Here is a 15,743-nt window from a genome sequence, read left to right on the forward strand (position 1 = left end):
CCGGGAGGCTGGCTGGGGTGTATCTCGCAGATCAGAAGCATGTATGTGGGTGTTTAATTCAATGGAGAGGTGTGGGTGTTTATTTGGTCGGAAAAGGTATCACCACCACCGTGAGGTGGTGGCTGCCACCATGTGCCGCCATGTGTGTGTTTATCTTAGTGAGTTGGTGTGTTTTTACTTGAGTTTTAGCCTTCTAAAATGTAATTGGAAATGGAATAATGAAAAGAAATTGAAAACCACCACCTTAGGGTGGTGGCTGCCGCCACCGGCCGCCGTGTCGGGTGGCGGTGTGCTTGCCTTGTGAGTTTGATTCGTTTGGGGTGCTTGAAACCCTAGTAGGCCTTATAAGCCCTAATGGACCCTAATTGACCCAAATAAAATCCTAATGGGCTTAATGATATTCTAGTGGGCTTAATAGGCCAAACAAAGCCCTAATTGACCTAAAAGCCCAACGAATTGATAAATGGGCTAATATTTGGATTGGAAAACCCTAATGCCAATAAAACCGTAATTTGGGGAATTAACCGGGACATGCGGGAATTATTTAATAACTTGAGATATTAAATAATAATCATTGGCAAAGATTAATCTAAGCGATATTGGACTTAATGGATTAAGTCCTTAGAGGATTAAGTCCTTAATGGGTTAAGTAGGAAACTTAACCCTAATCATCATTTTATGTGAAACCGTAATTTCACTTGGGCCATAGTTGGGCCTAGATGATTATGAGACATTGGGCCATTAAAATGCCAATTGTTTGGATGGAATTAATGGTTGGGCCTTAGGTTAAGACATATTAAAGGTTGGGCCCAATTTGGAAAATTGGGCCATATGTTGGGCCTTGATTCCTAGTTTGACTTTGGGCCTATGGATTGGGCCTTAGGCTTGAATAAAGCCAAGAAAGGGGGTAATGTAGTAATTACCCAAAGTATGTACTTATGGTTATCTAGTGGAACCCAATTATTAATTGGGTGTTATTTTGGTGTTGCCAGTTCGGGAATCTGTCATCCAGCAGCTGGGGTTGAGTCTGCGGGACTTCAGCAGTGTGGGATTATGTCTACGGGACTTTAGCAGTGTGAGGTGAGTTACCTTCCAGTTGGGGTGGGTCTAAGGCCACAATGTCGGCCCACCAACAGGGGTGGTTGGTAGATAATTGTCTTTGTGATAATTATCTTGGTATGTTTATGTGATATGCTCATGAGATATGCTTATGTCATATGCTTATCTGATATGCTATGTGTGTTAGTGGTAGTAGGAGGGAATAGTTTTTCCCTGACTCGGTCGTTAGGACCGAAGGGTAGGTCAGTACCCTAGATATGCCTTATTGTATGATTATATCCTGTTATTGTATGATAGTGGTAGGGGTGAAATAGTCCTCGGTTACCGGTTGAAAGATACCGATGGCAGTTACCGGTTGAAAGATACCGATGATAGTTACCGGTTGAAAGATACCGAAGGGGGTATACAGAACCCATGCAATGCTTATCTGTCTGTTTATGATATGTTAGTATGTAATCAGCATGTTTATGATGTTAGTATGTGATCAGTATGTTCATGATATATTATTATGTGATAGTGGTAGGGGTGGAATAGTCCCCGGTTACCGGTTGAAAGATACCGATGGCAGTTACCGGTTGAAAGATACCGATGGTATTATGTGGTATGTGGTATGATGGGGGAACTCACTAAGCTTCGTGCTTACGGTTTACAGTTTTAGTTTCAGGTGCTTTGTTTCATAGGAAATGAGCCGGCTTGATCGCAACGCATCACACTATGATTTCCGCACATGAGATCCTTGGGATTACACTCTGATATGGTTTTTATGATATTATGTTTTATTATTGACACTTTGGTTTCGACATGAGACATTATTATTGACGGTTTTATTACATATGGTTTTATATTAACTTATTTAAAAATGAAAATTTTGACCTGTATTTTTGGGATGTTACAGATTAATGATGCTTTCGGTTGGGTTTTTGGACTGGGCCTTTGTAATTAGGTCTAGGTATATATAGTGTTATTCTAGCCGTGTTTATGGTTGGTGATTCCATTAGCTGATTTCAAGTTTAGAGAGTTAGAGAGAACCGAGAAACATAGAGATCAGATGAACTAGACTATTGTTCAATATAGTGTGCATTGAAGATTCGATAACTGTGTTCTTAATTCGATATAAATGTTTTGCATTAATGATTGAATTGGGATTCCGCACCAATTCTAGTGATTTCAATTGATACACTAGATCACGGGTTTTTACAACCAATACCTCCCGCAAATGTTGCTCGTGTTGCTCCTTGGTCTTAGAATATACCAAGATATCATCAATGAAAACAATCACAGACCAATCCAACATCAATCTGCAAACTCGCTTCATGATATCAATATAATTTTGCTGGAGCATTTGTGAGTCGAAATGGCATCACCACAAACTTGTAATGACCATAACGAGCTATGAATGCCGTCTTTGGTATATCCTCATCTGATGATACCCCGACCGAAGATCAATCTTGGAGAACCAAGATGCACCCTGAAGTTGATCGAATAAATCATCAATCCTCGGAAGTGGATAACAGTTCTTCATTGTTAGCTTGTTCAGCTCTCGATAATCAATACACATCATGTGTGACCCATCCTTTTTTTTCACGAATAGGATCGGTGCTCCCCATGGGGAACTGCTCAGACGAATGAATCCCTGGTCTAGCAGCTCCTGAAGCTACGTAGACAACTCCTGCATCTCAGGCGGAGCTAGACGATACGATGCCTTGGCTAGTGGAGCCGCACCAGGCACTAAATCGATACGGAACTCCACTTGCCTCTCGGGAGGCACCCCAGGACTCTCTTTTGAAAATACATCCGGAAAATCTCGTACAATCGGTACCCTGCTTATATCTGGTGTGGCCTCCACCCACGTATCCGAGACATAATCCAAATACCCAGAATAACCCTACTGAAGAAGTCTCCTAACCCTCACATCCGAACAGAGAGCTGGTGCATTCGAGGCTCTCTCTCCATGAATAACCAGTTCTCCCCCACTTGGGTTTCAAACTCTCACCAACTGACGCTCGCAATATATCATGGCCCCATTGGGCCCCAACCAATCTATCCCGATGATCACCTTCAAACCTCGAAAATGAATCGGAACCAAGTCGATAGGAAACCTCTGCCCGAACATATTCAGAACACTCCTCCGAAATACCCTCGCAGCACTCACGGTGCGGTCATCCACAATCTCCACCTCGAGTAGGGAATCCAAAGTCCCTGGAGCATCTCGAAACTTCTTGCTAAGCACAAGAGATACAAATGATCGGGTAGCCCCCCAAATCAAAAAGAATCTGAGCCGACAAACCATTGACCAAAAAGGTCCCTATATAAAATCATAACAACATAAGCATAACAATAAGATAAACAAGACAGAAAAAGATCACATACCAGTCACGACGTCTGGCGCTGCTCGGGCCTCCTCGGTAGTAAACTAAAATGAGCGGCTCTTCATCGCAGGAGCTTTCGCCTTGATCGGGCGGCCATCAACAATCGTCATTGTGGCGGGCGCAGGCGCTGCCACCGCTCCTCCTTCTCTATCCAACCTCGGACAATCGACCTTTTTATGACCGGTATGGTTGCAGTGGAAACAAATCAGGCCCTTCGTGGGGCAATCCTGTAACGCCCGTAGATTCGGCTAGTAAATTTGGAGACAATAAGTGTCAAAAATGACTTTTTTTATAGAAGATTATTTAGAATAAATAATCTTAACTAATTAATAGTATATGTCACAGGGGTTTCGTACATATAAAGAATGCTTAAATCCGAGTTATAACGAAGAAGTTATGACCCGTCGAAGTTTTACAGCTAAACCGGCATGACACTACGTGACGTAAAAAGTGAGTTTACGATAAAGTGCTTTTTAGCCTGAGCAATCTAAACGAAAGTCGTAGCATACGTTAAACTGAGAGCATGCATAAAAAGAACGCCCAAATATGACTTCGTATGAGGAAGTTATGATTTTTATAAGATTTGGCATAGTAGTGCACAACCCGAAATTCGAATATTAGATCGATCGATTTTTGGCCAACGCAACCTAACTGAGAATTGAAGATCTCATTAATAGTAGCACAATGTTAAAAAGTCAGACGAAAACGGACGTCAGATGAAGAAGTATGAATTTTTAACGCACTTTTCCTGTCCCGGCCTGTTAAAAATATAACTTTAAAAATAAAGTCAAAATTAGCCGACGGAGTCTAAACGAAAGTTGTAGAGTACGTCTCCACCTTCGCGTGGATATAAAGAACGTCAAAAAAGGAGTTCGTATGAACGAGTTACAAATTATAATAGCATATTTACGTATTAAAATAAAGTATAAATCATATATACGTACACATATATATACATATGTATATATCATTAGAAAGGTATCAACGATGCGGTCATTATACGACTAATGTTGAGTTCTTTCGACATTAGTTTAGTACAAATATCGTTAAATCTATTTAAAATAGGATTATAAAGGGGTGTTTAGTTGTTTATATAACTATAAGGTCATTAAGTAACTATGAGGGTAGTTTTTGAAAATTCAATTACTATAAATAAGAGCCTTAGGCTCTCATATTTCTTGCATCATTCTCTTGATAAAAGAGTCTTTCTCTTCTTATCCCCCGAGCATTTCGGTCCCTCGTGATTCGACTTCTCTTTCTGTAGTTTTTACTATAGTAAGATGAGTGCTGAAGCGTTGCACGAATCTTTTTTAGAAAGATACAGTGACAAAGTTCTGCCCCTGCAGAGCTCGGCTCCTAGCTAAAACCCCCTTGTAAGTAAGTTATGCTTACCCTACTTTAAGTATAGCTTATATTTAAAATTAGTATTGTTATTATGAACTTATAACAAATATTTGGGCTATTATTATGACTTATATAAGTGTCGTTATAATATCTTTTTAACCACTCGCGGTGCGGGGAATCCGGTTTGAAGGGCCGCTTGGGTTACTGGATTCAGAAGTGCTATATGCCAAAATGATCCTACCCTCCGATGTTTCATGTCTGGCCCCTGTCTATATATAGTGGGTGAAGAGTATTGTTTTAACGCTTATATAATAATAATAATAATAATACCAAGACTAATAATTAGTCTCGTTGAACATTAGACTAAACTCCAGTGGTAATGATACTAGGTTTTGTCAAAAGATGTTGTTTTAAGAAACAAAGCGCTGTTCGAGTCCGGAATCACCACCTTATCAGGTGAGTGCATAGTTACTTTCATCTTACACATAGATACGAAGTATTTTATATAAATTACATGCTATGTGTGCATATTATCTGTATACTTGCCATCTATGCTGGATGAACGATTTTATACATGTTTTAGATGATTTAAACTGTATATGTATTTTATATCTACAAAATATGTTGGGTAAAATATGGGTAGATTAGAGATGAGATAAATGATGAGCGATGAAAGATGAGGTAAATTATGAGCGATGAAAGATGAGATGAATGATGAGCGATGATATAAAAAGGTGAGAAGCGATGAGCCAAGCGATGAGCCGAGCGATGAACCAAGCAATGACCCAAGCGATGGCCCCGTCATCTAGTAGAGTATGGATGACAACCACGGACTAATGTAGATAGTACAGTGGAACACTAGCAGGCTCGCAACCTGTAGGTGTTGTGAACGATGTGTTCACTGGTGTACTCTAAAAACCCATTGACGTGTATTGCGAGTGGACTCTCGGAAACGATACTGTCAATAAACGAGATAAACCTTGGCGACTATGCAGACTTAGTGCCTAAACCCTAGCAACTATGGATTTAGTGTCTGTTGAGTAAATCATGGCAACGATGGATTTCGTGCCTATTCCTTAGGATAATCCTTAGGAATGAATGAACGAGGAATAGCTGATTCTTAGGGTAGATCCTTAAAGAATATAATGAGGATGGGTAATTGGGTTGGTTGTTTGATGTTTAAACATAATAATTATATTATTGTGGGTTGAAAACCCTATGTACTCACCAGGTTTGCCAACCTGACCCACTCAAGCTTATTTGTATCACAAGTGCCGATATGAAGTTGCATTACACTGGGATTTAAAAGAGATGTAGATCACTAGTGTAAATGAATGTAAGTTCTGTTTATGCTTATCTTTCTGTATTAACGATGACATCCCAAATATTTTAAAATGAATAAAAATACATTTCTTCGGAAATGCATTGATAACATATTTATCATGTTTTTCTGGGAACAAATTCTGAAACATTTTTATTAAAAGAGGTACTCTGATTTTTATAAAGCATAAACAAAATCGGTCTTTTTCTAGCCGTGAAAATGGGGATGTCACAGTTGGTATCAGAGCATTAGTTTAAGCGAACTAGGAATAAAGATTTATTTCTAGACTTGAACTTTGAATCCTAAGCGATGATCGTGAGGAGTGTGTCTAATATATTTTAGGTAGTACACCTAAATAGACACAAGCACTAGCTTATTTAGGGAAAATGTCAATCATGCTTTTTTGTGCTAAATGATTTGTGATGCTTATGATGCTATCGTCTGATTGGACCTATGGTCTGTTGCCGACCGAATCTGGAAACTTTATGTATTCAGATTTCTAAACGTTTAACTATGGTATTAGAACTGACATGTAATTTTTCAGAATAATAAGGATGATTACACGTCTAAATCTTCTCTATTTATATTCTCGTCTCGATGCACTGATGTAACATCCCAAAAATCGTGACCAAAAATTTCATTTTAAAACATTACTAAACCATAAATATTAGATCATTTTAATCATACTAAAAGGGTTATGTAACAAATCAGAGTTTCATTTCAAAACACTTGTTCATTTTATCAGAGTAACCATCCCAGACTAAAACTCCTTTGGTGTGTGTTATGGGATCAACCCGAGCTCTTCCCTCCGCCACTGGGAATACTTGAAACCACAACTGAAAACCGTAAGGACGAAGCTTAGTGAGTTCCCCAACCTACCACATACCATACACGCATAACCATGAACACATATCCACATACTGGGCCCCCGCCCACTGCATCGGGCCTCGCCCGACATTGGGCCCCGCCCGGCATCACGCCCCGCCTGGCATCGGGTCCCACCTGGCATTGAGCCCCGCTCGGTATACAGATCTATCTCCCTTAGGTCCCGCCTGTCTCCGGGCCTCGCCTGCTACACACATACATACAATCAAATAGCATACTAGAACATACATAAACATACTCTAACTGTACCATGATCTAAGGCCTCGCCTAACTTGGGCCCCGCCCCTGGTCTGCTAATGAAGTAGTGGGACCCCGTCCATACTCCTACTAGTAGTGAGATATGGGCCCCGCCCACACTCACATCCTTCCTATCTCGGGCCTCACCCCTATGCTGCTAACATCGAGATATGGAACCCCATCCATACTCAGCTAGTGATGAGATACGGGACCTCGCCCATACTCACCTCTGGACCCGGCACATACAAGTATCACGTAGACAACAAGTATAATATAACCTACAACATAAGAATCCTCCTCGGGATTGCCCCGACATCGGAACCCCAGTCCGGAGACTTGATATTACTATCATACTTCAGGCTTACCCCGACATCGGACCCTCAGTCTGGAACCCATCGTACCGACACATGAAAGAATAACAAAGACCTCTAGCATCCTAACACTCCTCGGGCCTCGCCCGACATCAGGTCGTAACCCGGAACATACAACAATAATTGCCTAGGGCTAACCCTCGGGTCTTCCTTCTATACATAACCATAAACATAAACATAATGGGCCAGCATTGTGGCCGTAGACCCATGCACACAGTGAGGAGACTCACCTCGCACTGCTGAAGACTAGCTGAACACTTCTGACTGCTAACCGGCAAACCCTGAACTGCTAATCCTTCGGCTCCCCGAACTATCAATACCCAAAATAACATTTAGACCACAATATTCCAAAAGTCAACCCAAGTCAAACTTGGTCAATGTCAACGGTCAAAGTCAACGCTCCGATTGACTTCAACTAGCCGAGTTGGCCTACCAACTCGCCGAGTCCCACATTCTACACAAAACTCTGGACTTCGATTCTACTCGTCGAGTTCTCCGTGAACTCGTCCAGTGCACCTTCAACACATCGGGACCCTCCTTCATCTGCCTCACCGAGTTCTCCTTTGAACTCGTCGAGTCCACCTTCATAAACTAAGGAGATTGCCTTGGACTCGCCGAGTTCCTCCTTGAACTCGTCGAGTACGATGATCTTCATGTCCACCATGGACCCAGACGGGCTGAGTCCCTTACCAACTCAACTCATACCCTTTAACAGAAGGGTTTTGGGGCAAGAAAACGGTCTGACTCGCCGAGTCCCTCTATCTCCCAATCTATTCAGACGATTTCTGAGGGTCTCAAATCATCCAAAACATAGATCTGGACCCAACGACCTCCTAACCATGCAAAGCTACCGCCTTTTTCCTCCATTCATGGCCTTTTGAGCTAAAAAGGCCAAAAGAACACTTCATATACTTGCATGGGGATTCCTATGGCATAAAGCTTGCACCTTTATGCCATAACAGCCCTTAATGGTGCTAGATCTGAAAACACAAGCTCTTGGGACGTCCATTCTTCTCATGCTAGGGTTCTTGGACCAAAAACCCCCAAAAGTGACATAGAAGAGATCTATATGCATAATGATCAAGGTGCAGGCTTTCTTACCAGAAAATGGAGGAGAATGCAAGAGGTTTCTGGATCTACTAGTCTCTTCTTGTATCCCCAAGGCTTCACCTTCTTCTTCAAGCTTCACAACACTCAAGAATGCTCACAATGGCACACAAAACTCATGGAAGGCACTAGGGTTTCGTTCTGGACTTGAGAGAGCATCAAAGAGGCTGATGAAGGGTTATAATGTTCTTTAAATAGGGTACAAGGCCTGCATTTAGGGTTTTCCTCAAACCTGACCAACTCGCCGAGTCAGTCTTCTAACTCGTCGAGTAGGTCACTTAACCCGCGACCCAATTCGCGCTCCTACTCGTCGAGTCACCCCACCTACTCGACGAGTCGCTTCCATGTTCTGAGGTTTTTCTTTCCTTTCTAGGTCTTCTGAATTCGGGGTGTTACAACTCTCCCCCACTTAAACTAGAATTCGTCCTCGAAGTCCGCCACGGTCAACTACCTTACAATCCGCTTACAACCTTACCACTAGTTACGCACTTCGCCCATTTGGTCCAATCCTTGAAAATATCGTCTTCAGAATAATCCGATCATTACGAACCTCGAGTATAACACTCTTACTCAACTGGTTACCCTACCGGTTCTTCTCGAGTACTAACACTTGACATACAAGGGGTTCACCCCTTTTACCCTGCGCTGCCATTGGTCTTCCCAATGCGACTTTCCAAGAACATCAAACCTTTCCAAACTCCATCAAGGATAAACCTTTTGCTGGAACTGTGATCCTGGCCACTCCCAGTCCCGGTCATCACACCATTACCCACTAAATGATTCACGTACGATGCTCCAATACTGAAAACTCCACCCAGCGTGTAAATCAGATAATCCCTTATCATCACTCCCGTCTGAAGTTCTGCTGACTCTCATTCGCCTTCCGGATGAACCGAGACCACCGTGGTCTCCACTGATCCACCATTACCCGAAATACCGGTTCCCCACCGGTTACCGAATGCAAGAACAATCCCTCAGTCGCTCTCGGTGACTTCTGAAGATACTACGACTACCTGAACTGCTCTACCAACCTAGCCACTCTGGCTCTAGAAGATCTGGGATCCTCGATCCCCTACCTTGACCCTAAGGTCTCTATCAGGTCCCACCTGCTACTATAAGTACACGGGCCTCGCCCACGGGTCTCACCCATCTATACTTCGGAGCGGCCTCTCCCACAGGTCCCACCTATCCAAGGCTATGTAGGCCCACTTCTCCTCTAATCTCAACTTGCTATCCTTTCCTGATTCTTATCATGCTAAATCGGAGATACGAGCCCCCGCCCACACTCCACGAACTAGGCTGCTAATGAATGCTACGGCTTACCCGCAGTTTTACGACACTTCCCTCCCTGACTCACTGTTGGGGAATGATGCGGCTATCCCGCAGTCTTATATCCTGACTAATCTCGCACCTTGCCGGAAGCTCTCCGACCTGGTTTCCCCGAACCAGTCATCAACTAATTGCGAATAGTTTCCCCAACTCCCAACTTACCTGCTCCTCATCCCAAGCAGCCACTCGAGATGCTTTCTTCCACACCAAGACTGCGAAACCATCCAATTCTTGCACTTACTTCTGTCCTTGGCCACACGGGTGGCTCTCCCCCACTTCGACTTGACTAGCTCCTCATAGCTCACAGCTTGGAAGAATTCCCAATTCTCCCTACCATCCTCTGGCCACTCTGCTGAAAACCCAAGTTTACCATAGTTGGGGATCTAACCGATCTAATACCAAATGATACCCTCCCCGAAAACTAGCGAGACACTACCGAATTCCACACATGCATGCTACAGTTACTGCATCCTAAGTAACCTGCTCTAAAGGAGACGACCTCCCACTATAATTCTAAAATCCAAGGTATGCAGATGGAATATAACTCAATCACAAGCAGGCCTCAAAATTCCGAAATATCATTATCATTACCGATGCAGAATCATAACAATAATATCACAACATAAGCTGATAGAGAAATGAAAGATACGTACCTGATGCATCGGGCTGCTCACGCCTCCTCTGAAACCAATTGATACGCCCTGCTTCTTGCTGCAGACGCCTCCGCCCAGCCCTGACGGTCGTCGGTGATCCTCAAGGTTGCAGGGGCAGGTGCTATCACCTGTCCTGCTGAATGCAAACTCGGACATTGGGCCTTCTTGTGGCCCCTCTGACTGCAATGGAAACATATCAGGTCTGATCCCTAGGTGGTGGTAGCAGTACAATCCCTGCTAAAATGACCAATCCGGCCGCACTTGAAGCAACCAGAATCACCACGGCTGCCACTCCTACACGCACCCTCGTGCGTCCTGCCGCACTTGCCACAGCGGCCCCGGTCCTGAGGACCTCTCAATCTAGAATCTGATGTCTTGGGCCTCTTTCCCGATCCCATAGATATCTGAACCTCTGCCAACTTTCTCTTCTTTTCTGTCTCCAGATCAATCTCTCTTTCTCTGGCCCGATCGATCATGTCTTCCAGCGTCTTGCAGCTGGACCGACTCACAAACTGACTGATATCGCTCCTCAACATCTTGTGGTACCGAGCCTTCTTCATCTCCTCGTCCACCACATACTGCAGAACTAGAAGGGCCCTCTCCCTGAACTTGGCGGTGATCTCTGCCATTATCTTTATAGTCTGTTGCAGATCCTGAAACTCCCGGGCTAACTGTTGCACCTCAATCACCGGTGCAAACTCGGACTTGAACCTGGCCAAGAAATCGCTCCATGTCATCGCGTCCAACACGGCATCATCCCCGATAGCATGACCAACCTCCTCCCACCAATCCCGCGCTCTGTCTTTCGGAAGACAGAAGGCGAGTCGAACCTTGTCCCCCTCGGGACACCAGCTAGAACGAAAAGCGTTGGCGACATCAGCCAACCATCTGCCACTAGAAATGGGGTCCCTAGCCCCATGGTAATCTGGAGCTCCACAAGATCTGAACTCCCGAAATGTCAATATACACGCTCCCATCATGGCCATCATCTCAGTGCGGAAGGCTCCAAGCCTCTCATCCAAAATCTCCAGTATGCCCTCCTTGACCGTGCCAAAGATCACAGGAGTCTGGTCTAGTATACTACGTGTAATCTCAGTTGATACAAACTCCTTCATCTGCTCCTCAAGCTGCTTGGTCCCTGAACCTGAGCCCAATCCCTCTCCGACACCTGATCCATCCACTGGTCTCTCACGCAACGTCGCCATGTTGAAAACATGCCTTAACAATCATCAAAATACGCATCACTGTTGAGGGATCACACACACACTACAAGTTCCCTGGTTTTATCTCGCCCCCTCTTGAATCGAGTACGGATCCTCTGCTTTCAGTAGTACGGGCCCATACTACCTTCCACATCTATCTGTACTTTCCTCAAGAGTTGCCTCGACTCCACCAAGTCCCTTTCACTACTACTGCTACTCCCAGCACTAAACTCATCCTAGGCTTACCCTAGGGGAAATCTCTGACCCAAACCAGTCCTTAGCTGCTGAAGGCCTCTCAGTAATGCCAATTAGCCATTACCTGAATACCATCACATGTAACGAGGCTCGGATAATCCTTCGAGTAAGGGAGTCATCCTTACAACGGTTAGGACTCAGACAAGAGCTATGCAATAGGGTCAAATCCAGCACTCTAAGATTATTCAACCCTGATTAGATGTGACTTAACGTATTCACCTAATAACTAACTCCCATCACTCAGAGTTGAGAGTCCCACAAAGCACAGAGCAAGCATCATTCAGACAAAAGGAAAATCTAACCATAACATAATCAAGCAATCATATTCACATATCAAGAATCTGTACTAGCATGCGATGCTAAGCTCATATAATTACGCATAACCTAAACAGGCTATCCTACCGCTGTCTAACCAATACTAGCATGCAGTTCAACAAACATATATAACAGGCATATAAGGCATCCTCCTAGATCCTTAGCCCCAAATCTAGCATGCTGATCACATAATCATATCATAACATAAACTTGTATGGGTAATTTCGGAGAACTTACTTGACCTCGGCTGATTGCATGCACCACACCCTTTTCTCTTTTTAAAGTTCTTATTCTTTTTTTCGAAATCCTTTTTCTTTTCAAACTTCTTTTATAAAAATGATTTTCCTTTGAAAAATTCCTTACCAAGCCCTTAGTTTGAGTTCAGTCACACCTGAGAGTGTGCTCGAATCCCTCAAACCAAGGCTTTGATACCAACTTGTAACATCCCAAAAATCGTGACCAAAAATTTCATTTTAAAACATTACTAAACCATAAATATTAGATCATTTCAATCATCCTAAAAGGGTTATATAACAAATCATATTTTCATTTCAAAACACTTGTTCATTTTATCAGAGTAAACATCCCAAGCTAAAACTCCTTTGGTGTGTGCCATGCGATCAACCCGAGCTCTTCCCTCCGCTACTGGGAATACCTGAAACCACAACTGAAAACCATAAGCATGAAGCTTAGTGAGTTCCCCAACCTACCACATACCATACACGCATAACCATGAACACATATCCACATATTGGACCCCTGCCCACTGAATCGGCCCTCGCCCGGCATCGGGCCCCGCCCGACATCAGGCCCTGCCTGGCATCAGGTCCCACCTGGCATCGAGCCCCGCTCGGTACACAGATCTGTCTCCCTTAGGCCCCGCCTGTCTCCGGGCCTCGCCCGCTACACACATACATACAATCAAATAGCATACTAGAAAATACATAAACATACTCTAACTGTACCCTGATCTAAGGCCTCGCCTAACTTGGGCCCCGCCCCTGGTCTGCTAATGAAGTACTAGAACCCCGTCCATACTCCTACTAGTAATGAGATATGGGCCCCGCCCACACTCACATCCTTCCTATCTCAGGCCTCGCCCCTATGCTGCTAACATCGAGATATGGAACCCTATCCATACTCAGCTAGTGATGAGATACGGGACCTCGCCCACACTTACCTCCCGACCAGGCACATACAAGTATCACGTAGACAACAAGTATAATCTAACCTACAACATAAGAATCCTCCTCAGGATTGCCCCGGCATCGGAACCCCGGTCCGGAGACTTGCTATTACCTATCGTACTTCAGGCTTACCCCGACATCGGACCCTCGGTCCGGAACCTATCGTACCGACACATGCAAGAATCACAAAGACCTCTAGCATCCTAACACTCCTCGGGCCTCGCCCGGCATCAGGTCGTAACCCGGAACATATAACAATAATTGGCTAGGGCTAACCCTCGGGTCTTCCTTCTATACATAACCATAAACATAAACATAATGGGCCAGCATTGTGGCCGTAGACCCATGCACACAGTGAGGAGACTCACCTCGCACTGCTGAAGACTAGCTGAACACTTCTGACTACTAACCGCCAAACCCTGAACTGCTGATCCTTCGGCTCCCCGAACTATCAATACCCAAAATAACATTTAGACCAGAATATTCCAAAAGTCAACCCAAGTCAAACTTGGTCAAAGTCAACGGTCAAAGTCAACACTTCGATTGACTTCAACTCACCGAGTTGGCCTACCAACTCGTCGAGTCCCACATTCTACACAAAACTCTGGACTTCGATTCTACTCGTCGAGTTCTCCGTGAACTCGTCGAGTGCACCTTCAACACATCGGGACCCTCCTTCATCTGACTCACCGAGTTCTCCTTTGAACTCGCCGAGTCCACCTTCATAAACTAAGGAGATTGCCTTGGACTCGTCGAGTTCCTCCTTGAACTCGTCGAGTACGATGATCCTCATGTCGACCATGGACCCAGACTGGCTGAGTCCCTTACCAACTCAACTCATACCCTTTAACAGAAGGGTTTTGGGGCAAGAAAACGGTCTGACTCGCCGAGTCCCTCTATGTCCCAATCTATTCAGACGATTTCTGAGGGTCTCAAATCATCCAAAACATAGATATGTACCCAACCACCTCCTAACCATGCAAAGCTACCGCCTTTTTCCTCTATTCATGGCCTTTTGAGCTAAAAAGTCCAAAAGAACACTTCATATGCTTGCATGGGGATTCCTATGGCATAAAGCTTGCACCTTTATGCCATAACAGCCCTTAATGGTGCTAGATCTGAAAACACAAGCTCTTGGGACGTCCATTCTTCTCATGCTAGGGTTCTTGGACCAAAAACCCCCAAAAGTGACATAGAAGAGATCTATATGCATAATGATCAAGGTGCAGGCTTTCTTACCAGAAAATGGAGGAGAATGCAAGAGGTTTCTGGATCTACTAGTCTCTTCTTGTATCCCCAAGGCTTCACCTTATTCTTCAAGCTTCACAACACTCAAGAATGCTCACAATGGCTCACAAAACTCATGGAAGGCACTAGGGTTTCGTTCTGGACTTGAGAGAGCATCAAAGAGGCTAATGAAGGGTTATAATGTTCTTTAAATAGGGTACAAGGCCCGCATTTAGGGTTTTCCTCAAACCTGACCAACTCGCCGAGTCAGTCTTCTGACTCGTCGAGTAGGTCACTTAACCCGCGACCCAATTCACGCTCCTACTCGTCGAGTCACCCCACCTACTCGATGAGTCGCTTCCATGTTATGAGGTTTTTCTTTCCTTTCTAAGTCTTCTGAATTCGGGGTGTAACAACTGAACGCATGCTTCCATGAACATAACGTCATGGTGAAGACTCGTAGAGAATTAAGTAAATGGAGTAAATGAAAAGGCTTATGGTAGTGAATGACACCTATCGGAAGATATCGTAAGAGTGGTATCTTTCCTTTAGAATATGTCGGATAAAAGAACAGTAGGTTCAGAGAAGTACGGTACGTCTGAAGTACACCTACGATTGGCAGGATGATAGAACAATTGGTGAAATTCCTGAAGTTACCCTATCATCTGCCATTTCCACCACCGACTAAGCTAAAGCAGAATTGATGATTAAATATACACATGGAAGAAAGCCTAGTAGAGTCTAGGGAAAATTTTATGATTGTTTGGACACATCTGTATGTGTTAAAATTGTTTTTGTGATAATAACTTGGAAAACTGCGAGCCAATACTTGGGACGATTTTTTCCTGCTCTAGGGACGAGTATGAGTAGGTGTGCATGGTA

Source organism: Lactuca virosa, chromosome 4 (genome assembly GCF_052849685.1).
Source record: "Lactuca virosa cultivar CGN04683 chromosome 4, Lactuca_virosa_CGN04683_v6, whole genome shotgun sequence".
Taxonomy (NCBI): Eukaryota; Viridiplantae; Streptophyta; class Magnoliopsida; order Asterales; family Asteraceae; genus Lactuca; species Lactuca virosa.